At 43.2% G+C, this 26,996-nt stretch overlaps 1 protein-coding gene across 1 annotated transcript in view; it reads left to right on the top strand.

Moving 5' to 3' along the window:
* Positions 1 to 26,996, top strand: part of LOC126249484 (dynein axonemal heavy chain 7-like) — a 1,193,512-nt gene that overhangs the window by 1,101,533 nt on the left and 64,983 nt on the right. The gene's annotated exons all lie outside the window — the stretch shown is intronic.

The following is a 26,996-nucleotide window of genomic DNA, read 5'->3' as shown; positions in this document are numbered from 1 at the left end:
TACCTGGGAGCCTGTATCTAATATTTTCTGGGTCTCATGAACAAATAAAGTGAGTTGGGTCTCACACGATCGCTGTTTCTGGAATCCATGTTGATTCCTACAGAGTAGATTCTGGGTTTCCAAAAACGACATGATACTCGAGCAAAAAACATGTTCTAGAATTCTAAAACAGATCGACAGCAGAGATATAGTAGGTCTATAGTTTTGCGCATCTGCTCGATGACCCTTCTTGAAGACTGGGACTACCTGTGCTTTTACCCAATTATTTGGAACCTTCTGTTCCTCTAGAGACTTGCGGTACACAGCTGTTAGAAGGAAGGCAAGTTCTTTCACGTACTCTGTGTAGAATCTAATTGGTCCAGTGGACTTTCCTCTGTTGAGTGATTCCAGTTGCTTTTCTATTCCTTGGACACTTATTTCGATGTCAGCCATTTTTTCGTTTGTGCGAGGATTTAGAGAAGGAACTGCAGTGCGGTCTTCCTCTGTGAAACAGCTTTGGAAAAAGGTGTTTAGTATTTCAGCTTTATGCGTATCATCCTCTGTTTCAATGCCATCATCATCCCGGAGTGTCTGGATATGCTGTTTCGAGCCACTTACTGATTTAACATAAGACCAGAACTTCCTAGGATTTTCTGTCAAGTCGGTACATAGAATTTTACTTTCGAATTCACTGAAGGCTTCACGCATAGCCCTCCTTACGCTAACTTTGACATCATTTAGCTTCTGTTTATCTGAGAGGTTTTGGCTGCGTTTAAACTTGGAGTGAAGCTCTCTTTGCTTTTGCAGTAGTTTCTTAACTTTGTTGTTGAACCGAGGTGGGTTTTTCTCGTCCCTCACAGTTTCACTCGGCACATACCTGTCTAAAACACATTTTACGATTGCCTTGAACTTTTTCCATAAACACTCAATGTTGTCAGTGTCGGAACAGAAATTTTCGTTTTGATCTGCTAGGTAGTCTGAAATCTGACTTCTATTACTCTTGCTAAACAGATAAACCTTCCTCCCTTTTTTTATATTCCTATTAACTTCCATATTCAGGGATACTGCAACGGCCTTATGATCACTGATTCCCTGTTCTGCACTTACAGAGTCGAAAAGCTCGGGTCTGTTTGTTATCAATAGGTCCAAGATGTTATCTCCACGAGACGGTTCTCTGTTTAATTGCTCGAGGTAATTTTCGGATAGTGCACTCAGTATAATTTCACTTGATGCTTTGTCCCTACCACCCACCCTAAACATCTGAGTGTCCCAGTCTATATCTGGTAAATTGAAATCTCCACCTAAGACTATAACATGCTGAGAAAATTTATGTGAAATGTATTCCAAATTTTCTCTCAGTTGTTCTGCCACTAATGCTGCTGAGTCGGGAGGTTGGTAAAAGGAGCCAATTATTAACCTAGCTCGGTTGTTGAGTGTAACCTCCACCCATAATAATTCACAGGAACTATCCACTTCTACTTCACTACAGGATAAACTGCTACTAACAGCGACAAACACACCACTACCAGTTGCATGCAATCTATCCTTTCTAAACACCATCTGTGCCTTTTAAAAATTTCGGCAGAATTTATCTCTGGCTTCAGCCAGCTTTCTGTACCTATAACGATTTCAGCTTCTGCACATTCTATCAGCGCTTGAAGTTCCAGCACTTTACCAATGCAGCTTCGACAGTTTACAATTATAATACCGATTGCTGCTTGGTCTCCGCATGTCCTGACTTTGCCCCACACCCTTTGAGGCTGTTGCCCTTTCTGTACTTGCCTGAGGCCATCTAACCTAAAAAACCACCCAGTCCACGCCACACAACCCCTACTACCCGTGTAGCCGCTGGCTGCGTGTAGTGGACTCCTGACCTATCCAGCAGAACCCGAAACCCCACCACCCTATGGCGCAAGTCGAGGAATCTGCAGCCCACACGGTCGCAGAACTGTCTCAGCCTCTGATTCAGACCCTCCACTCGGCTCTGTACCAAAGGTCCACAGTCAGTGCTATTGACGATGCTGCAGATGGTGAGCTCTGCTTTCATCCCGCTAGTTTGTTATTACACTTATCTACACCTTCTAAAATATTTTTGAGTTTCACACTGCCTTTTACAGTGGCACTAACCTTGAAGCCCATGCTGTTATGTCAGTAAATTGTTGAAGTATTCATAACAATATTCCCAGGAATGTTCTTGCCTCCCAGGAATGTTCTTGCACTCAAGTTATTATTGGGACTGAGAGTTGACTGAAACATGAAGTAGAAAGCTGTGAAATATTTAGTGAGTCATGGAATGTATATCAAAATGACAAATTAGATGCTATTAGTGGGGGAGTGTTCATTACAGTCAACAAAAATATTGTCGCTATTGAGGTTGAATCTGAGTGTGACAATGAAGTTATTTGGTTTTCATCTAAGTCATCTTGCATCCTCCTACAGCCACTCAACTTTGACGCCTTCCCGTAGATCCCAGAATCATCAGCAAACAACCAGAGATTGCTACCTACCCTGTCTGCAAGAGAATATATGTATATAGAAAATAATAGCAGTCTTATCACAGTTCCCAGGGACACTCTGAATGATACCCTTGTCTCTGATGAATGCTCACTGTCAAGGACAACAGACTGTGTTCTATTACTTAAGAAGTCTCTAACCCACTCAAGTATGGAATCTGAATGTTGCCCTTCATCCATAGTTCACAGTATATCATGTGAGAAAAGGTCAAGCAGCATTTCCTGTGAGAAATGCTTTCTAAAACTATGCTGATTCACAGTCATAAGCTTCTTGGACCCAATAAAATTTATTGAATTCAGACAGAGAATATGATCAAGAATTCTGCAGAAAACCAATGTTAAGGATATTGGTCTGCAATTTTGCAGGTCCGTTCTTTTACCCATCTTATATGCAGGAGTCACCCACATTTTTTTCCAGCCACATGGGGCTTTGCACTGGGCAAGAGATTCATGATAAATGCAAGGTAAGCAAGGGGCCAATGTGGCAGACTACTCTTTATAAACTTGAATTGAGATTCTATCTGGATGTTGCAACTTATTTGTTTTCAACTCTTTCAGTTGTTTCTCTGAGCCACGTATGGTTATAACTATGTTGTCCATATGGGAGTCTGTTTAATGGTCAAATGATGGTATTTTTTCATTATTCTCCCACATGAACAATATCTTAAATGTGAAATTTATAACTCCAGCTTTCATTTTGCTATCTTCTACTGCCACACCAGACTTGTATGGCAGTATTGTGGTTGCTTGTGTGACCCATTCTTGAGTAATGCTTGAGTGTTTGGGATTCACACCAGGTTGGATTAAAGGAAGACATTGAAGTAATTCAGAGGTGGTCTGCCAAATATGTTACTGGTAGGTTTGAACAACACACAAGTATTTCAGAGATGTTTTGGGAACACAAAAGGGAATTGCCCTCAGGGGCTCAGCATTCATTTGCTGAGTGGAGGCTTGGCAACCTGCACTGGGGAGTAGTAAGTGTTGACAGTTCCCTGTCATCATAAGCACTGGGCATGCTGCAGTGACCACTGAATGACATGGCAGTGAAATATTGTGCGTCACATGGAATGGGTATCTGGGCTTGACTGCCCGAATCATGAGGATGGTAAAAACCTCTATTAAAACCCCCTCAGTCTCAACATGTGCTGCACAGTGATGAGATGCATAACTATTGAGGTGGAACAGTCATTAGCGGGCAAGTACGGGGGAACCTGCTGCACTGCAGTTGTATAAGTCTTACGTAAGGGTGCGATGCTCTGTCCCGGTGGACTTTATTTCTCTAGCTGCTCGTGGGACTGACATGGACCCTACAAAGTTTTCTCTTCCACCTCCCAGTGGAGTATGTGGATCTCTAGTGGGTACCAACATCTATTCAAATAAGAGGGTTTGTGTGCTTTTATTGGTTAAAAGGAAAGAAATAAGTTTTGAAAAAGTTTCACATTTTTAAAAACAAAAGGGTTTAGAGGGGATTGCACATACTTTAAATTCAGTTAAGCATTTATGAAATGGGACACTGTTTGTGGAAACATTAAGTTCCCAACACGTGACAAACCTGCAGAAGGCTGACACCCTTGGGGAATATGCCATTGACACTGAGCTCCACACCACATTAAACTACAGTAAAGGTGTTGTGATGTGCAGAGACCTGATGGACATCCCCAAAGAAGACCTGAGAGTTGAATGGGCCAAGAAGGCATTGTAGTTATGCAGAATATTATGAAAAGGGTAGAAGGTGATCTGATTAAATCTGACTCATTCATCATCACTTTTAACAGCACAAAACTCCCAGAACATATTAAGGCAGGTTTTCTTTGCTTAACCATGTGGTTTATGTCTCCAACCCAGTGCACTGTTTTAAATGCCAGAGCTTTGAGCATACCATTCTTGGATGTAAGGAAGAAACCATTTGGGATAAATGTAATAATACCATCTTCAAAGGAATCAGATGTTTACCTCCTCCAAAGTGTGTGGATTGCTCTGGGGCTCACCCTGTCTGGAGAAGAAACTGCTGTCTCTTCCTTGAAGAATGGGAGATCCAGGAAATTAAAATCACAAGACAGATTCCCTATGGTGATGCCAAGAAGATTTATAAGACCATCCATTCCTGACATTCACTACCTAATTTGCTGCAGTCATTGAACAACCAATACAGAAAACCAATGCTGCTACACAAATGAAGACATTTAGTATCAGCACTATTACCTGCATTTGTCAGGTTCTGCTGCAGTTACTTCACAGCTTACACTTCCTCGTAAAACATCATACAAGTCTGTGGTCACTAACATTGCAGAGGTCCCTGCTCCCCCCAAGGCACAGTGTGGTCCACCGTCCAGTTGTGCCACTATCACTGTTGCAGCTGTGGCTCCGAAGCCTACCCAGAGCAAAAAACAAAAGGCCAAGCGTCCACCACTGACAGAATTGGGAAGCAAACAGTCCAACAATTTCAATGTCATCCTTACTTATGTCTCTCTTGACTATTCAGTAGAGCTAATGGACTTTGATGTCAGACTGGGGCAATCATCTCGCTCCAAGGCTGAGTTCCCACCCATTATGGGCCCCCTTCCCAGCAGAAAGACAGGGTGAATATACAACCCCCATGATACATGGCTCCCATATTGCAGGACTCGTGTGGAGTAGATGAAACTGCTGGCACAGGAACGCCCCCTGTGCCTGTTAGGAGAAACACATTTTTAAACCGACTGACACCCCTGTGCTACAGAGCTATACACTTCACTGAAAGGATGACCTGACTGGAAACATAGCCAAGGGAGGGTTGTTGTGTTTGTAAATAATCCATACCACTCCTCTGCTCTCCCTGGCTACTGACAAGTAAGCAGTTGCAATTAAAATTCACACATGTTGGAGGATCACATTTTGATCACTGTATTTACCTCTGTCTGATGCAGTAGACTCTGAGGCTCTCACAGATCTTATGCAAGAAGTTTCCCACCAATTTCTACTCCTGAAAGACTTCAACACTCGACACGTCATGTGGGGCTCGACCTCCACTTGCCCTTGGGGTTGGGTTTTGGAGAGCCCCATGAAATATCTAGAGTTGTGCACCCTAAACACTGGTACTCCTACCCATTTCTGTGCTGCTACTGGGTTATTCTCAGCCAACAACCTCTCCTTCTGCTCTCCAGCCTTCCTAGACTCCATTCAGGGGGAAGTCATTGATGACTTTCATTCCAGTGACCACTTCCCATTCCGCATTCACCCACTGGATGGAGCATTAGCTTGAGTGAAGCCACCAAAATAGATGGTCAGCAGGGCTAACTGGACATTGTTCAGCCAGTTGGCTGTATTTGAACACCATGACAGTGTCCAGGAATGGGTGGACCGCATTACATGGTGATCCATCATGCTGCTGACTTATCCATCTCAAAGTCATCAGGTCATCTTAGGAGTCAAGATGTACACTGGTGGACTAGTGAGTGCTATCTGTGCCAGGCATGTGGCTCCAGCAGTTGAAGTGCTACCAAACAGCTGAGAACCTCACAGCATTTCATGTCACAAGAGCCAAGGCTCAAGGTGTAATTAAGGAGAGCAAGAAATGGTCATGGAAAGCATTCCAGTTACCACATGCTTTGACATTTGCCAGTGGCATCAAAGGAAATCTTCCTTGAATGTTTTAATCTTATATGGCAGACAGACAACTACCCCAAATCATAGAGGGAGGCAATTATGATACCTCTCCTGAAATAAGGAATGGGCCACACATGTCCCAGTAGTTACCGAAACGTTGGCTTTATGAGCTGTGTAGCAACAACCCTGGAGCACATGGTTAACTGTCACCTGGTCTGTTTGTTAGAGACCAGGCAGCTCCTTAGCCCATTCCACTGTGGATTCTGGAGATTTTGATCCACTGTCGACAACCTGGCCCTACTAGAGGTGGCTATTCAGCAGACTTGCCTACATAAACAGCACTGTCTCAGTAATTTTTCAGTATCAGTAAGGTGTATGACACTACTTAAAGACACAGTATTCTAGCATAAGTCCATCAATGGGGCTTTCATACCCAGCTCCCCATTTTCATATGGTCCTTCCTGTCTAAGTACTTTTTTAGGTCTCAAGTTGGTGACATGCTGTCAGATCAGTTTGAGCTGGAGTCTGTTGTTCCTCAGTGCAGTCTTTTAAGTGTTACCCTCTTTTCCATGACCATCAACAGCATCATGTCTACATTAAGAAGTCCTGTACAGTGCTTCTTATTTGTGTACAATTTTTTTGTTTTCTGTTCCTCCTCCAGTATTGCAACTGAGAGCCATCAGTTGCAATTTACAGTGCAGAGGTTAGGGGAGAGGTTGGCAAAGATGGGTTTTCTGTTTTCTGCAGACAAGTGTGTGTGTGTTCATTTTAATCATTCTTGTCATATTTTTAATTTACCTAACTTGCAGATGAGGGGCACCATTCCATATTTAAGACTCAGTGAGTTTTCTGGCCTTCACTTTTGACTCTAAAACTGTCGTGATTACTGCACCTGTGAGACCTGAAATCCAGGGCCCAGAAGGCACTGCAAATCATCAAGTGCCTGAGCCACAGGTCTTGGGGAGCAGATAGGGCATGTCTTCTCTAGTTTTATATGTCTTTTTTGCATTCATGGCTGGACTATGGGTGCACAGTGTATGGGTCACAGAGGCCATCTTAACCTAAAGATTATTGATATTATCTGCCATGAGGGGATTAGGCTAGCCACAGGTGCTTACAGGACCAGGCCCATAACCAGTCTCTGCGCTGAAGCTCAGGATCTGACACTCACTGTCCAGTGGCAGCTCCTTGTGGTGCATCAGGTACATAAGTTCCTCACAGTTCAGAAATCACTTGCATGCCATACTGATGCTCATCCATCTCTGGAAAGCCTATTCTCTAATCACCCATGAGCAACAATGCCATTTGGGATCTGAGTGCAGCATATGCTGGAGTCACCTGGTGTAGAGAAAATACAGCCACAAAACCAGGGTTTTAACTATCTGCTACCACTGTTACTGCAGAGGCCCAGGGTGATTTTTGATTTAGTGCACAACAGGGGAGACTGCAGTCCTGCTTCTGTTTTTAATGCAATATTCTCTACCATTTTATATGAGCAATTATATAGCTGTCTCTATGGATAGGTCTAAACATGGGGAACCTGTTAGTTGCTCTGCTGTTTTCCCACATCGTGTCCTAAAGATCCAACTGCCTCAAGACTTTATTGTCTTTCACGCAGAATTATATGTGAGACTGCAAGCACTAGAGCAGATGAGATCAGCTTCAACTGCTAAATTTCTTGTCTGTTCCAATTCTCTGAGTGTCCTTCACTCTGCAACATTTGTATCCAGCAGATAAAGTAGTCCATAATATCCAGGATGTCCTTCTCCAACTACAACAACTGGGGAAAGAGGTGTCTGTCTGCTGGGTACCAAGGCACATGCGTATTATGGGGAATGAAAGGGTGTATCTAGCAGTCAAAGAGGTGTGTCATGATCCTCAGTTATTTCAGTGTGATAATCCACTGCATGATATAGCCTCACTGTTGAGATCCAGAGCCTTTGCATTGGTGGGGGGATGAAAGAATGGAAGTGACAAGCAATAAGTTCCATCTAGTAAAGCTCACAAAGTGGCTGTGGCATACCTCCCTCCAGCCACATCAACAGAATGAGGTCTTCCTTACTCATTTTCACATAGACAATAGCCCTATGACACATGGCCTTTTGCCTCTTGCTCCAGTAAGAGGACCCTCCAATGTGTGATACTTGTGGTTTACAGATCACTATGTATCACATCTTATTGGACTGTGTTTTATTTTTTGACCAGCAATATGTGGCATATTTGCCAGCATAGCTGCACTCTATTTTAAGTAATGTTCTAAAACTGACTTTAAACTTTTGTGAACTGTCCATCATTTTTTCCCAAGATTTTAGGGAGATGTTTTTAATGTGTTAACAGGGTGACTAGCTCACCCAAGTTTTTTGTAGGTGGTCAGCCAGTGACATGTCCTTATGCTTTTCTTTTAGCTCCTTTGTTGTTTTTCTTGTGTTTCAATTTCATGTATTGCTGCTTTTAATCTCTATGAGTTGTTTTAGTACGTGTGTGATAGTGATTCTGTGGTCATCTTGAGTGCATGAGTGTGCAACAATTTTAGAGATTATCTTCACACTCACTTGTTTTAATGAGTGTAAGGGCACTGATAACCTCACTGTTGAGCTCCCATAAGCTCCAAACACACACACACACATAAAATGGAATCTCTGAAGGAAAGATGAAATTCTTGGAAAGGGTGGAGTATTGTAGGACGCCCCTAGATAGGTCAGGGGTGCACTACACAAAGGAAGCGGCTACTCGGGTAGCAGAATACTTGAGGCGTGCACATGGGGGTCTTTTAGGCTAGGCAGTAGTGTGAGGTGTCCTGATGAACACTCACCAGTCAACGTGCAGGCAGGGAAATCAGAACGCACTCAGTGTAAAGACACTTCAGCTATCAAGATATTAGCAGTAAATTTTCAGAGTGTTCAGAATAAAGTTCCTGAATTTACTGCCCTCCAGGAAGCGTGTGGTGCGCAAATTATTCTCAGGACTGAGACCTGGCTGAACCCTGAGATAGGAAGTTCTGAAATATTTAGTGAGGGTTGGAACGTGTATCGGAAAGACAGATTAGACACCGTAGGAGGTGGTGTCTTCATTGCAGTTGACAAAAATATTGTGTCTACTGAGGTTGAAGTAGAGTGTGATTGTGAAGTTATCTGACACGTTTAACAGGGCTAGGGGAAATAAAGTTAATTGTTGGATGTTATTACCGGCCACCAGGTTCCACCGTGACAGTTCTAGAATCATTCAAAGGGAGTCTACATTCTGTATCGCAGAAGTACCCGGATCATGCTATATTAGTCAGAGGCGACCTCAACCTACCTAGTATAGACTGGGATCTCTATGGATTCATTACAGGTGTTACAGACAAGCTGTTGTGTGAATTACTTTTGAACACATTATCTGAAAACTGTCTTGAGCAGCTAAATCGACAGCCAATGTGTAGTGGAAATATTTTAGATCTGGTAGCCACGAACAGACCAGACCTCATAGACAGTGTCAGTGTTGAGACAGGGATTAGCGATCATGATGTTGTCATTATGACTATGGTTACAAAAGTTAAAAAGTCAGTCAAGAAGGCTAGGAGAGTATTCTTACTAGAAAGAGCAGATAAGCAGTTGTTAGCATCACACTTAGCAAATGAATCGACTTCATTTACTTCCGGTATGATGGACGTGGAAGAATTATGGGTAACTTTTAAACGCATTGTAAATCACGCATTGGACAAGTATGTGCCAAAAAAGTGGGTTACAGATGGAAAAGACCCACCGTGGTTTAACAGCGAAATACAGAGAATCCTTAGTAAGCAAAGGCAGTTGCACTCGCGGTACAAGAAAGATCGGGAGAATGAGGACAGGCAAAAGTTAGTAGAGATTCGTGCTGCTGTAAAAATAGCAATGCGCGAAGCATTCAACCACTACCACTGTCATACCTTAGCAAAAGATCTTGCTGAAAACCCAAGGAAATTCTGGTCTTACGTAAAATCGGTAAGCGGGTCGAAGGCTTCCATCCAGTCACTCACTGATCCGTCTGGCCTGGCAATGGAAGACAGCAAAACGAAAGCTGAAATTTTAAATTTAGCATTTGAGAAATCTTTCACACAGGAGGACCGTACAAACATACTGCCGTTTGAGTCTCGTACAGATTCCCGTATGGAGGACATAGTGATAGACATCCCTGTGGTTGTGAAGCAGCTGAATGGGTTGAAAATAAATAAATCGCCAGGTCCTGATGGGATTCCAATTCGGTTTTACAGAGAGTACTCTACTGCATTGGCTCCTTACTTAGCTTGCATGTATCGCGAATCTCTTGCCCAAGTTAAAGTCCCGAGTGACTGGAAAAAAGCGCAGGTGACGTCTGTATATAAGAAGGGTAGAAGGACGATTCCTCAAAATTACAGACCAATATCCTTAACATTGGTTTGTTGCAGGATTCTTGAACATATTCTCAGTTTGAATATAATGAATTTCCTTGAGACAGAGAAGTTGCTGTCCGTGCATCAGCAAGGCTTTAGAAAGCATCGTTCCTGCAAAACGCAACTTGCCCTTTTTTCACATGATATCTTGCGAACCATGGATGAAGGGTATCTGACAGATGCCATATTACTTAATTTCCAGAAAGCATTTGACTCGGTGTCCCACTGCAGACTCCTAACTAAGGTACAAGCATATGGGATTGGTTCCCAAATATGTGAGTGTCTCGAAGACTTCTTAAGTAGTAGAACCCAATACGTTGTCCTCGATGGTGAGTGTTCATCAGAGGTGAGGGTATCATGTGGAGTGCCTCATGGAAGTGTGGTAGGTCTGCTGTTGTTTTCTGTCTACATAAATGATCTTCTGGACAGTGTGGATAGCAAAGTGCAGCTGTTTGCTGATGATGCTGTGGTGTACGGGAAGTTGTCGTCTTTGAGTGACTGTGGGAGGATACCAGATGACTTGGACAGGATTTGTGATTGGTGTGAAGAATGGCAGCTAACTCTAAATATACATAAATGTAAATTAATGCAGATGAATAGGAAAAAGAATCCCACAATGTTTGAATACCCCATTAGTAGTGTAGCGCTTGACACAGTCATGTCGATTAAATATTTGGGCATAACATTGCAGAGCGATATGAAGTGGGACAAGCATGTAATGGCAGTTGTGGGGAAGGCGGATAATTGTCTTCGGTTCATTGGTAGAATTTTGGGAAGATGTAGTTCATCTGTAAAGGAGACCACTTATAAAACACTAATATGACCTATTCTTGAGTACTGCTCGAGCGTTTGGGATCCCTATCAGGTTGGATTGAGGGAGGACATAGAAGCAATTCAGAGGCAGGCTGCTAGATTTGTTACTGGTAGGTTCGATCATCATGCAAGTGTTACGGAAGTGCTTCAGGAACTCGGGTGGGAGTCTCTAGAGCAAAGGAGGCATTCTTTTTGTGAATCACTACTGAGGAAATTTAGAGAACCAGCATTTGAGGCTGACTGCAGTACAATTTTACTGCCACCAACTTACATTTTATGGAAAGACCACAAAGATAAGATAAGAGAGATTAGGGCTCATACAGACGCATATAGGCAGTCATTTTTCCCTCGTTCTGTTTGGGAGTGGAACAGGGGGAGAAGATGCTAGTTGTGGTATGAGGTACCCTCCGCCACGCACCGTATGGTGGATTGCAGAGTATGTATGTAGATGTAGATGTAGATATTGAGAAAATTTAAAGAACCAGTGTTTGAAGCTGACGGCAGTATGGTTCTACTGCTGAAAATGTACAGTTCATGTAAGGACTATGACGATAAGATACAAGAAATTTGGAATCACATGGAGTCATATAGATAGTCATTTTTCCCTCATTCTATTTGAGAGTGGGACAGGATAGGAAATGACGAGTAGTGGTACAGGGTACTCTCCGCCACAGACTGTATCGTGATTTGCGGAGTATGTATGGAGGGTGTAGGTGAAGAATTGATACTGCAAGAAGTCCGAGAATGATTTCCTCATATTACAGAAATTTTTAAAGCTTTCATTTTAACCAGTAATTTTGGCAAAACTAGTTTTAGTTTTGCAGTATGAATAAAAAGGATATTAATATTTCATGTTATTAAAGAGGGCAGAAACTTCCAAGTGATAAAAGATTTACTTTCCACGACATAACTCTGACATTCGCTTAATCTTCCCATTTCATCTTTTGCATATTTTTTGAGGTAGTAATTCTGATAACATACGTTTAGCTTTACTATTCCCATAATTTTCCCTCTCTTTCCCTACACCTCCAATAGGAAAAATATTTGACTTGTGAAAGCTGATACTCAACAATTTCCTACATATACCTATTGTCCCCACTATGACACTCACTTTTTTTCATGGGTACAGCTTTCCTAAATTTATAAATATTTCACTATTTTACAAATGATTTTATGTTTTGGATCATATTAAAGTAAATTATGAAATTAATTTTCAAATATTATAACTAGAATCTAAATAAGCTTCAAGCAAAAAAAAAATAAAATAAAATAAATAAAATAAAAAAACATTTTGGTGCAATTGTTACCAGTAATTTTAAAAATTAATTCCTGAATTAATTCCTGTTGACATCTGATAGATTTATTGTGAAACATGGAACTCTTTTTTTCTACATTGAGCTGCTTTTGGTTTACTACACTATGCAGTCCAAATGATGACTCTTTTGCAAGCCAGGCCAGTCATATTTCGCACAGCAACAACTGAAATTATTTATGAATTTCTTTCCCATAGTCTTGTTTTGAAGTGACAGTTTCTTAGCAAGATGTCAGATGATATTAAACAGGTAACAACAAATTCCTTTACATATAGGATTGAAAATACTTTACAGTAATAGTAGAGTACCCTGGAACTACTAACAAGGGAAACTCCTGATTGTACCCCCCCCCCCCCCCCCCCCCTTAGATTTAGTGGTAAGATTGCCTATTGCATAGCCCATCAAAAAGTGAACACAGATCAAGCATGAAAATAGGAAGAACATTTACTGAACTCTGAACTGTGGACAAAATAATCAAAATAGAAACAGTGACAAGTCCAATATTAACATGTGCAACACTTAGATACACTGGAAGACTCTGGTGTCATGGTTATCTGGCCACAGTCTTTAACTGCAACAGGGAAGAGCTGGTTCCTAATCTGTCTTGTGGCATATATACACTCCTGGAAATGGAAAAAAGAACACATTGACACCGGTGTGTCAGACCCACCATACTTGCTCCGGACACTGCGAGAGGGCTGTACAAGCAATGATCAAACGCACGGCACAGCGGACACACCAGGAACCGCGGTGTTGGCCGTAGAATGGCGCTAGCTGCGCAGCATTTGTGCACTGCCGCCGTCAGTGTCAGCCAGTTTGCCGTGGCATACGGAGCTTCATCGCAGTCTTTAACACTGGTAGCATGCCGTGACAGCGTGGACGTGAACCGTATGTGCAGTTGACGGACTTTGAGCGAGGGCGTATAGTGGGCATGCGGGAGATCGGGTGGACGTACCGCCGAATTGCTCAACACGTGGGGCGTGAGGTCTCCACAGTACATCGATGTTGTCGCCAGTGGTCGGCGGAAGGTGCACGTGCCCGTCGACCTGGGACCGCAGCGACGCACGGATGCACGCCAAGACCGTAGGATCCTACGCAGTGCCGTAGGGGACCGCACCGCCACTTCCCAGCAAATTAGGGACACTGTTGCTCCTGGGGTATCGGCGAGGACCATTCGCAACCGTCTCCATGAAGCTGGGCTATGGTCCCGCACACCGTTAGGCCGTCTTCCGGTCACGCCCCAACATCGTGCAGCCCGCCTCCAGTGGTGTCGCGACAGGCGTGAATGGAGGGACGAATGGAGACGTGTCGTCTTCAGCGATGAGAGTCGCTTCTGCCTTGGTGCCAATGATGGTCGTATGCGTGTTTGGCGCCGTGCAGGTGAGCGCCACAATCAGGACTGCATACGACCGAGGCACACAGGGCCAACACCCGGCATCATGGTGTGGGGAGCGATCTCCTACACTGGCCGTACACCACTGGTGATCGTCGAGGGGACACTGAATAGTGCACGGTACATCCAAACCGTCATCGAACCCATCGTTCTACCATTCCTAGACCGGCAAGGGAACTTGCTGTTCCAACAGGACAATGCACGTCCGCATGTATCCCGTGCCACCCAACGTGCTCTAGAAGGTGTAAGTCAACTACCCTGGCCAGCAAGATCTCCGGATCTGTCCCCCATTGAGCATGTTTGGGACTGGATGAAGCGTCGTCTCACGTGGTCTGCATGTCCAGCACGAACGCTGGTCCAACTGAGGCGCCAGGTGGAAATGGCATGGCAAGCCGTTCCACAGGACTACATCCAGCATCTCTACGATCGTCTCCATGGGAGAATAGCAGCCTACATTGCTGCGGAAGGTGGATGTACACTGTACTAGTGCCGACATTGTGCATGCTCTGTTGCCTGTGTCTATGTGCCTGTGGTTCTGTCAGTGTGATCATGTGATGTATCTGATCCCAGGAATGTGTCAATAAAGTTTCCCCTTCCTGGGACAATGAATTCACGGTGTTCTTATTTCAATTTCCAGGAGTGTATTTTCATATACTTTCTATTTTTTGTTCTACACAAGTACCACATGTTATGCCTCATGGATTACAATTTGGAAGTTTTTACTCGTGAGTTCCTACATTGTAACATAGCTCACCCCATTTTTTTGTTGTTTTTGTTTCTGTGAGAGGTCTATGAGGCATCTCGCCTGCTCTCATTATTCATCACATTTATCTGTGATGGTAATACAGCCTTACCACATGACTCATATTCTATAACCATTGTGTAGTGTGACAAATACCAAGACTACAATAGAAGAACAGACATGTTAATGACCAGACAGACAGTTCAAAAATTTATGAAAAAAATGGTCTGGATGGAGATTCGAACACAGATCTCTTGCTTTGTAGTCCAACACCATGACCACACAACCACAAAGCCATCATTCTTGCAAGTTGCTCGATTTTGCACATTTTGAGCTTAAACTGTTCACAGTTTCTATTTTTCTTCGTTTTTCACAGTTTGGTGCATCTTCTTCTTTTTTTCATGCTTGATCTGTGTTCAGCTTTTGATGAGCTATCCACTGAGTTACTTTACCACTAAACCTGAGGGGAGTGTGACATAGAGTTTCCCTTGTAAGAAATATCTTTGTAATTGAAACTTCCTGGCAGATTAAAACTGTGTGCCCGACCGAGACTCGAACATGGTTCGCAGGAGAGCTTCTGTAAAGTTTGGAAGGTAGGAGACGAGATACTGGCAGAAGTAAAGCTGTGAGGACCGGGCGTGAGTCGTGCTTCGGTAGCTCAGATGGTAGAGCACTTGCCCGCGAAAGGCAAAGGTCCCGAGTTCGAGTCTCGGTCGGGCACACAGTTTTAATCTGCCAGGAAGTTTCATATCAGCGCACACTCCGCTGCAGAGTGAAAATCTCATTCTGGAATCTTTGTAATTGTTGAAGTCCTAATCTGAAATAAATTCTGCAAAAGACATAACTTGAATGATACATATAATTAATTTCTTCAAATCTCTGTCACGTTCTTTGATAGCTCTTTACCCTTAAAAAATTGCAGGGAGACAAGCAGTACTAAGGAGCAACTGATTGGTATAAATAATGGCATTAGAATATTGTGTAGGAGGAAGCAGGAGCTGTACCATAATAGAAAGGATAGTCAGACCCCAGCAACAGAATCTGACTGTAAACAGTACCGAAAAGTGCTACGGAATGTCATCAGACAGACTGAAACAGTCCATTCTCCAAGAGAATAGAATGCTCTCAGAAGACGTTTAAAACTGTATGGTCAATTGTAAAAGATGTATCAGGGGATAATGTGGATGCTCAACATATCACACCTGAAACAGTCATTAGAGAAATCACTTAATAAAAACGTTGAAAGAGATGAAATAGTCAATTACTGGCCATTTTTATTGCTACTTGCATTGTCAAAAGTTTTTGAAAAAGCAATGTGTAGGAAAGTACTAGCACATCTCAGTGCCCATAATTTGTTATCAGACACACAGTTTGGCCTCATAAAAGGAACTTTGACAGACTTTTTTATTTATTCTTTAATGTGTGAGGCACTTGCAGGGCACAATGATAGGATGAAGGCAATAAGTACTCTCTTTCATTTAAGAAGAGCATTTGAGTGTGTTAACCATGCAGCGCTTATGCGTATGTTGGAACGTTATGTGAGTAGGGAAAAAGCTCAATAATGATTCACTTCACATCTGGAAATTAAGAAGCAGAACATTTTCCCCAGTGTCAGTAAACACAGGAAATGTTTTTGATCTGACTGGGATCATTTAGCGGGGTGTGCCACAGGGGTCGATTCTGAGCTGTTCCTTTACCATATACGTGATCTGCCACTGAACATGGCAATTGATTAGAAATTTTTTTCTCTTTACTGATGATACAAACGTTATTGTGAAACACATATGACATAATATAAATGATGTAGCCAAAACAAAATGCAATGCATACAGTTTCTGACCTGGAACTCTTGTAAAAGCTAAATTTTATTTTTACAAGCTGGCCAAACAGACAGTGGAGTTGACTATTTTAAATTCTCAGGAATTAGGATAAATGGAAGACTTTCTTGGAAGTAACACATTCAAGTCTTTGTACAGAAACTCAATGCTGTTATCTTCACTACAAGAATTTTTTCCATTGTCTTTGACACTGAAACATGAAGGTGTTGTGACTCGTCGATCTTTCAAAGTGCCGCCGTGCAGTTACGTGCATCCTCTACATGTGGCGCTGTCTGCCAGCCATGCAGCAGCAGCGCCACCTAAGCGGCTAGCCAGCCAGCGGCCCCTAGACTTCAACTCAGTTATGATTTGACTGTTAAAGTGTACACACATCTTACTCTGTTTACTTGATCTGTGACTTTTTTCATGTATTACGTCTTCCTTGAAATATATTTGTTCAACTTGAAGTTATAACAATTGGCGACAAGGATGGGATTTTTCTTTTCCATCGTTGACCCACATGTTTCCATGGCTACTTTAGAGCAACTATTTGCAAGGTCTCATAGAACAGCAAACGCTTCTCACAAATGCGATTCGTGATTTCGTCGCGGCATCAAATGCAGGGCGTCTCTCGTCATTGTCTCTACCTACTTTTCCTCCTAACGACGAGACGGCAGAAGACTGGTCTGATTATGAAAAACGTCTTCAACAGCACTTCTTGGCATTTCATGTCGCGGATGAACAAACATGTAAGTCTCTGTTCCTTTCATGGATTTCACCTCAAATGTATCGGTTGTTGTCGCAATTGGCTCCTTTGAAAGATCCTGCGTCTTTGTCCTTTGCTGAAATGTGCTCACTTCTGTCCGTCTATTTTCAAAAGCAAACGCATGTGGTAGCCTCTCGTGTTGCCTTTTATCGTTGTCAAAAACAACTGAGTCAATCCTATCGTTCTTGGGTTGCTGAACTTCATGGCCTCAGTCGAAAGTGTCAATTTGTTACTGACGTTCACAAAGAATCCTATGCTGATTCCATGGTACGGGATGCTATTATCCGGTCGGCGCCCGACAAAGAAGTTAGGCAACGTGCCCTTCAGTTGGCAAATCCAACTCTAGATGAAGTCCTATCCGTCGCTCAGTCTTTTGAAATTTCTCGTGCCGCTGGAGTGCAAATAGAGGCATGGGGCGATGTTGGGGAAATACAACCTCTGTGCAATGTTGACAATGCGTGTGGCGTGTCCCCGCCAGCCGACGTGGCCACAGTATGCTCCCAAGTGCAGCCTCGGCCTAACCGTAAACAAACCTCTAAGAAACTACAGCAAAATCTGCGGCAGCTTCCTTCATGTCCGCAGTGTTTTATGAAATATTCACGAGAAGATTGTCCACAACGTTGGGCCGTGTGTCACAAATGCAAAAAAAAAGGGTCATGAGTCATCCGTTTGCAGATCCGACCGCATACATGATGTTCATGAACATGACGCTGATTCTGATTCTGTGTTGTCTGTCAACTGTACTTCTTCTCTTTCAGGGAAGTTTTCCCTCACTGTACATATACTTGGTTGAGATGTTCGCATGCAGGTGGATACTGGTTCTGCTGCCACTATCATCAATTCTCAGACGTATCTTCAGTTGGGTTCTCCAATCGTGTCACCTGTTACTAGGCAATTACAGACTTAAAATAAACAGAAGATTTCTCTCTTGGGACAATTTGATGCTGAGGTATCTTACAAATCTGTCATTCGCACTGTTCCCATATTTGTGGTCGACCATAGTAACACGGAGAATCTCTTTGGTTTCGATGCCTTTCGCATTTTTGGGTTCTCCATAGATGACTCTGTCAATATCGTCTCTGATGCTATTCCTTATGCTCAATTGGATTCCTTGTCGATGACATTTTCGTCCCTTTTTTCTCCTAGGTTAGGCCGTGCAAACGACTTTGAAGCTCATATCACGCTCAAACCCACTGCTCGGCCTAAGTTTTTTCGGGCTTGGCCCATTCCTGTGGCCCTTCATGATCAGGTCAAAGGGGGGCTGGATCGTCTCACTGCTTCAGGGGTCTTGCTTCCTGTCACTTACAGTGAGTGGTCCTCTCCTGTCGTTGTCGTTGCTAAGCCAAATGGTGATATTCATCTCTGTGGCGATTTCAAAGCCACTGTAAATGCTCAATGCCTTATCAACACCTACCCTATGCCTTGAACTGAAGAATTGTTCATTAAACTTGCTGGAGGCCAGTATTTTTCTAAACTTGACCTGTCAGAAGCTTATCATCAACTTCCTCTCGACGCTGCTTCCCGGTAGTTTCTGGTCCTTAACATGCCTTTCGGCCTCTATCAATACCAACGATTGCCATTCGGGGTTGCCAGCACCCCTGCTCTCTTTCAGTGATTCTTGGAACAATCATTGCTCACTGTCCCTGGATGTATAAATTACCAGAATGACATTGTTGTCACTGATTCTATCACTGACGAACATCTTCAAAATCTCCGCACACTTTTTCATGTCTTTCAGACTGATGGTCTTAAGTGTAATCTTCAGAAATCAAAATTTTTTCAGGCATCTATCACGTACTTGGGGTCTCAGCACTCTCGGGATGGTATTCGTCCACTTCAGCAAACTGTCACTGCGATCGATGCCCTTCCTCGCCCTACATCTGTTAAGGAACTGCAGGCCTTCTTGGGGAAAATAGCATACTATCACAAGTTTTCACCATCTGCTGCTTCGGTGGCTCAGCCATTGCATGGCCTGTTGCATAAAAACGTGCCTTTTCACTGGTCCGCATGATGCGATGCGACTTTCCAGAAATTGAAGACTATGCTGAAACAGGCCCCGTGCCTGGCTACTTATCAACCTGGCCAACGTCTTGTTCTTGCCATGGACGTCTCTCAATACAGGGTCAGTGCAGTCCTTGCGCACCGTTTTCTGACAGTTCTGAACAACCCATTGCTTATGCCTCCAAAACGCTCACGGATGCCCAACAAAAGTATTCTCAAATTGGAAAATAAGCTTTGGCCATTATTTATGCTCTTCATAAGTTTGGTGTTTTTCTCTATGGATCAAAGTTTCATCTTGTTGTGGATCACAAACCACTTGTTTCCTTGTTTCATCCATCAACGTCACTTCCCGACAAGGCTGCACACCACCTCCAGCATTGGGCTCTTTACTTGTCTCGTTTCAATTATGAGATTCATTTCCGGCCAACGGCTCAACATGCAAATGCTGATGCACTGTCTTGCCTTCCCATGGGTCCTGATCTGGCATTCGATAGGGATGAACTTTTGTGTTTCCACCTGGATGTTGCCGAGAAGCGGGTTGTGGACGGGTTCCCCATCAACGGGGACCGGCTGGTGGCTGCTACGGGTTCTGACCCTACCCTCTCCCGGGTTTTACGCTGTATTCAGAAGGATTGGCCAGATCATCCTTCCACTAAGACTTCTGATCTGTTGCGGAACTACTACGCTTTGCGTTACCGCCTCACGGCTAGGGATGGTGTTGTCCTCCTTTCCACCGAAAATGCTTCGCCGCATGTTGTGGTACCTGCGTCTTTGCGTGCTTCGGTCTTGCGCCTCCTTCACCAATGGCACTGGGGTGTCTCTTGCACAAAATCTCAGGTGCGCCGTCATGTGCACTGGCCTGGCATCGACTCTGAAATCACACATATGGTCGCTGCCTGCGGCCCTTGTGTGTCACAGGCTGCTGCCCCAACGTCATCTTTGTCACCATGGCCTCCGCCTGAGAAGCCCTGGGAGTGTATTCATGCTGACTTCGCAGGACCTTTTTTAGGTACTTATTGGCTTCTCGTTATTGATGCCTACTCTAACTTTCCTTTCATTGTCCGTTGCACGTCGCCTACCACCGCGGCAACCACCAATGCTCTAGCTCACATTTTCTCTTTGGAAGGCCTTCCCTCTACTGTTGTTACTGATAATGGTCCGCAATTTGCCTCTTCCGATTTTGCGGATTTTTGTGCCCATCATGGCGTCATGCAAGTCACAACCCCTCCGTTCTATCCACAGTCAAACAGTGAGGCTGAATGACTGGTCCGCACATTTAAGGCTCAGATGAGGAAACTCCTGACTTCTTCTGCTGCTGATGATGCGCTTCTCCAATTTCTGGCTTCTTACCGTTTCACCCCCATGGGCGAGCACAGCCCGGCTGAGCTCTTACATGGCCAACAGCCCCGCACGCTGCTTCATCTTCTGCAGCCTTCCACCTCACAGCCGCGGGTGCCTTCGCTTGACCGGTTCACCGACGACGACCTTGTATGGGTACGGGTATATGGCAGGCAGCCAAAATGGAGTCCTGGTCGCATCTCACGACACTGTGGCCAACACCTGTATGAAGTGCAGATGGACACAGGTGTTGCAGTGCGTCATTCGGACCAGCTTCGGCCTCATGTGCCAGCAACACCTGTTCTGGATGCCACTACACCACCTTCGGCTCTACCTGACGCTCGGGATACTGGAATCTCTCATTATTCACAATGCAGTTCTCTCAGCATCATATTGGTGCCAGCACAAGAACTGATGGCACCAGGAGACGTGCCCATGCAGGAACCAGATGACCATCATCTGTCGGAGCAACTCTACTCGCCTCCTTCTCCTACGGACACGGACACATCAGCCATGTCTCCTGTTATAACAACCGGACTTGCCGTAATGGGCTGATTGATGCACAGGGCCCCAGTAGATTTGACCCCCACGTCTCCTGTCATCTCGACCCGTTATCATCGGGGACACTTCCATCCATACGGCCAGTCAAACAACACCTATGGATGTTAGCAATCTACAGGCCACCTCCATCAAGACCTGTGCAAAAACTTCAAAGGGGGGAAGGGTGTTGTGACTCGCCGATCTTTCAAAGTGCCTCTGCGCAGTTACGCACATCCTCTACATACGGCGCTGTCTGCCAGCCATGCAGCAGCAGCGCCACCTAAGCGGCCAGCTGGCCAGCGGACGCTAGACTTGGACTCAGTTATGATTTGAGTGTTAAAGTGTAAACACGTCTTACTCTGTTTACTTGATCTGTGACTTTCATGTGTTGCGTCTTCCTTGAAATATATTTGTTCAACTTGAAGTTATAACAGAAGGCTCTCTTACTTGGTTTACTTTCACCCTATTATCTTCTGTGGTGCTATATTTTGGGGAACACTATGCTCTCACCAAGAACATTCTTATAGCAGAAAAGGGTGGTAAGACTGATCTGAGTATCATTTTGCAAACTTCATGTAGGCTGTTGTTCAGGCATCTCAGAATTTTACTCATCCATCCATGTACATATATTTCATCATGGGACTTTTTGTTGGCAATATTGACTACTCAGAAGAACCTGCATAATTCATGCAGTGACAGAGTTTATTTTTATCATAACCCAATTTCTAACAACTAACGGAACTTTAATTATCACTTAACAAGTACTCTTGTGTGATCAGAGCAGTACTATTTCCTTCATAACAAGCTTTTTGCACTGGCGCATGTTCTATTCCAATACATACTGTGCCCTCCCTGCACCCACCTACAAAATGATGTGGCACCATGTGTAAGATTACTAGATTACTTACTTGGTTGTAGATTCTTATTTCCTCAGTAGCTCCATTACTTCTGAGTTTCTTAGTGATAGATGTTTAGGATCTCTAATTAATGAATAATGTAACAGGCACAACACCATGGATTTTACTTTCACTAATTAATGAGTTTATTTTTATCATAACCCAATGAAGCAAAGACCAGCCCTTATGACTAACAGCACTTTAATTATCTGGTAACAAGCAACTCTCATATGATCTGACCAGCACCATTTCCTTCATAACAATGTTTCTGAGCAACCAAGCTAACCAGTCTTATAATTTGACATTAGGAAGAAATATCATAACTCAGTGGTAAATTATGTAACTAGTTCATTACTAAGGGTTCACAGTAATTCACTTAGTACACATAATACAGTTCTAACATTCACTTAGTTCACTCATAACACTGTGCACATAACTGTCACAGTACTCAAAGCTCCTGAACCAATGACAGTAAATATAGTTGTTCGTCAGACAACAGTTAAAGGAAGCAACTGAATATCATCAGCAATACTAGTACACATGTGTTCCACTACTCACATTAAAGATGTTAGTAATATGTAGGCCCAATAAAGATCATGATATACTTTACTATCTAACATGAGCCATGGATTTTCAACAGGTTGTTGAGTGGTTGGTTACTAGTCACAGAACCACTCATAGTAATTAACAGTAGAAAACTCAAGGTAAGTCATGATGTTGCAACATACTGGGAGTGTAACATCCACTTTCTAACAAATCCCTTTTTTGCCTACCAAATTGCAGTGAGACATAGGAAACAACAATCTAAAGCTACTTTCCCACTGAAGGGGGCTAATGAAAAACCTAAGTGTTTGTGGATGGCTCACCCACTGAGGGGAGCAATTGTCCACCATTGCATTTATGTCCAAGTTTTGATTTTAAACAAGTGACCAATGAAATTTAGTCAGTCAATAACATGTATTTGGAATCAAGGCAATTCTGACAATTATAACACCCTTGTATTGCAAGACAGTTGATTTATTTGCAATATATAAGATTGTCTCAAGCACTGGCTCAACACAGGGTACATTGATACAAAGATATAAAATGAAATAGAAGAGATCTTGGTATATCAAGAAACCACTGGACTTGGTTCATTATTATAACACCAAGAATATATTAAATTTGTTATACATCTAACAGTGCATGTAGAGCAGTTTGCAGGCAAATTATGTTCAAGGTTCTAAAATATAATGTTGTTACAAAAAGAAGCAGAAGGAGATATTAGCAGATTGGTGCCCACCAGCAAAAGACCTCACAAAACCTCTCCATGCACTCACCTCAGTAAGTCAAGTGACCGCTACTCTAGTCAAAAGTCCGTTTGTGGCCAAGCACATTTGATTCTAATATGTACAGTTAACATTTTAAATACAAGCCATTGATAATCATTTTGCACAAATATTCAAATGTTCTTTACATTTCATTCATAAACTGTTATAAAATTCACTTTCTTATTATTTTTTGTTTTAGACTGTTATATTACTGGAATCATAAAGTGCTACTCAAGACTCTTAATCTATTTACTCCTACCATTTTCACACTGCATTATTCCAATGTCCCATTTTATAACACTAATATCCAACTTTTCATAAAATAAATGTGCAATCAAATCTTATCACAAACATCGGTGTAGAATCTTAACTATTTCTTGGTGGACAGTTTGTCTTGGCATATGGTATCAGTACATAAGTTTTTTGCTTATAACAAACTAACTTAATGTCTTCATTGTCAGTATACTTAGTTCTGAGTCTCATGTATTCCCAGTCATAATTTTAAGACCTCTGGCAACATATTGTATTAGTACTTAAGATTATGTTTCCAGATCAGTTTTGTTTCTTCTTTTCAGAAAATTCTCAGTGCATATGTTCAGCTGACAACAAAAATGTGCCTTAGCTGTGATATCTAACTTATAATGTGATAATGTTGCCAATGTTACTGTGATGATTACCAAGCCCAAACTCTTACAAAAATAGATATTAATAATAATAATAGCTTTATTCAACATCGAATGGTACACTGCACATGTACAAAGAAACAGTAATGATTAAAGTTACACTCCTGGAAATTGAAACAAGAACACCTTGAATTCATTGTCCCAGGAAGTGGAAACTTTATTGACACATTCCTGGGGTCAGATAGCCGGCCGAAGTGGCCGTGCGGTTAAAGGCGCTGCAGTCTGGAACCGCAAGACCGCTACGGTCGCAGGTTCGAATCCTGCCTCGGGCATGGATGTTTGTGATGTCCTTAGGTTAGTTACGTTTAACTAGTTCTAAGTTCTAGGGGACTAATGACCTCAGCAGTTGAGTCCCATAGTGCTCAGAGCCTATTGAACCATTTTTTGGGGTCAGATACACACTGATCACACTGACAGAACCACAGGCACATAGACACAGGCAACAGAGCATGCACAATGTCGGCACTAGTACAGTGTATATCCACCTTTCGCAGCAATGCAGGCTGCTATTCTCCCATGGAGACGATCGTAGAGATGCTGGATGTAGTCCTGTGGAACGGCTTGCCATGCCATTTCCACCTGGCGCCTCAGTTGGACCAGCGTTCGTGCTGGACGTGCAGACCGCGTGAGACGACGCTTCATCCAGTCCCAAACATGCTCAATGGGGGACAGATCCGGAGATCTTGCTGGCCAGTGTAGTTGACTTACACCTTCTAGAGCACGTTGGGTGGCACGGGATACATGCGGATGTGCATTGTCCTGTTGGAACAGCAAGTTCCCTTGCCGGTCTAGGAATGGTAGAACGATGGGTTCGATGACGGTTTGGATGTACCGTGCACTATTCAGTGTCCCCTCGACGATCACCAGTGGTGTACGGCCAGTGTAGGAGATCGCTCCCCACACCATGATGCCGGGTGTTGGCCCTGTGTGCCTCGGTCGTATGCAGTCCTGATTGTGGCGCTCACCTGCACGGCGCCAAACACGCATACGACCATCATTGGCACCAAGGCAGAAGTGACTCTCATCGCTGAAGACGACACGTCTCCATTCGTCCCTCCATTCACGCCTGTCGCGACACCACTGGAGGCGGGCTTCACGATGTTGGGGCGTGAGCGGAAGACGGCCTAACGGTGTGCGGGACCGTAGCCCAGCTTCATGGAGATGGTTGCGAATGGTCCTCGCCGATACCCCAGGAGCAACAGTGTCCCTAATTTGCTGGGAGGTGGCGGTGTGGTCCCCTACGGCACTGCGTAGGATCCTACGGTCTTGGCATGCATCCGTGCGTCGCTGTGGTCCGGTCCCAGGTCGACGGGCACGTGCACCTTCCGCCGACCACTGGCGACAACATCGATGTACTGTGGAGACCTCACGCCCCACGTGTTGAGCAATTCGGCGGTACGTCCACCCGGCCTCCCGCATGCCCACTATACGCCCTCGCTCAAAGTCCGTCAACTGCACATACGGTTCACGTCCACGCTGTCGCGGCATGCTACCAGTGTTAAAGACTGCGATGGAGCTCCGTATGCCACGGCAAACTGGCTGACACTGACGGCGGCGGTGCACAAATGCTGCGCAGCTAGCGCCATTCGACGGCCAACACCGCGGTTCCTGGTGTGTCCGCTGTGCCGTGCGTGTGATCATTGCTTGTACAGCCCTCTCGCAGTGTCCGGAGCAAGTATGGTGGGTCTGACACACCGGTGTGAATGTGTTCTTTTTTCCATTTCCAGGAGTGTATTTGTACAATACACAAGACACATTCTTCTGAATACGTCATTAATTTACAACAAAATTACAATAAGATGTTTACTGATTTCTATTCACATAATTTCACAAAGTATTTGTTGTTCTTCATATAAGTATGGTACTCTTCTAATGAGTAGAAAGGGTGTTTTACAAAAAATTTCTTAAGTTGATGTTTCAGTTTAATTGTAGGAAGAGCCATGACTGCACTAGGCAGTGCATTAGCTAACTTTATACCTGCGTACTGAGGCCCCCTTTCGTAAAGTGCTGTTCCGTGGCTGCCAATGTAAAATCTTTCTTTATTTCTAGTATTGTACTGGTGGAAATCTGAATAAGTGTTTGGGTGCAGTCTTTAGGACTGACTTAGAAATGTTGATTCAGTGGTTGGTAATCACAAAATGAGGATTCTCGTTTTTTTTTTTTTTTTTTTTTTTTTTTTTTTTTTTTTTTTTTTTTTTTTTTTGTGGTGGCGTATATGCCTATATAGACTGGCACAATGATATATTGTTATCTTTGTAATGAAATATTAGTTTACAAAATTTTATAGGTCAGAATTAGCATTAGAGTTTATCTGTTGTATCCAACAATAATCTGATTTAACTAAATGATAGTCAATTAAGAAAGTATTAAAGTCCAGTGTACTATTTGATTAATACACTATATACTGCTGTGGGGGATTCCCTACTCTCATGGAAAATTACCATGTTTGGAATTTTGTTAACATAGCCAAAGTCTTAATTAATGGCATAAGTAAATAACCAAAGGCATTATCAGGTTCAGAAAAATTTGGGTAACAAAAGTATAAAGTCAAATCTGAGAATTAAACAATCAGAATGGCTCAAATGATGAAAGTGCTTTTGACTCTAGCCAAATTTTAGTTACGAATATCTTCTAAGTCAATGAGTTTCTGGAAAAATGAAACCGCTGACTGAAAAAGGATAATTATTGCTATCCACTGAGTCAGGTTGTTCTGGGCAGAAACTGTTATTAGCCCATACTTTTTTGATGATTACATGCTAATTACGAATTTATCTTAAATAAATGTGTTTTCACAGAAATAAATGTACCACAAGATCTAGCAGACTGGAAATTATAACACAAATACTAAAGTTACATATCATATTGTATGAGTAGTAATTCGTGAATTTTGGGTACTGTATACATAATATAAGCACTG

Source organism: Schistocerca nitens, chromosome 3, assembly GCF_023898315.1.
Source record: "Schistocerca nitens isolate TAMUIC-IGC-003100 chromosome 3, iqSchNite1.1, whole genome shotgun sequence".
Taxonomy (NCBI): Eukaryota; Metazoa; Arthropoda; class Insecta; order Orthoptera; family Acrididae; genus Schistocerca; species Schistocerca nitens.
The sequence above is the reverse complement of the archived record's forward strand: the minus strand, read 5'-3'. Positions and strand labels throughout refer to the sequence as shown.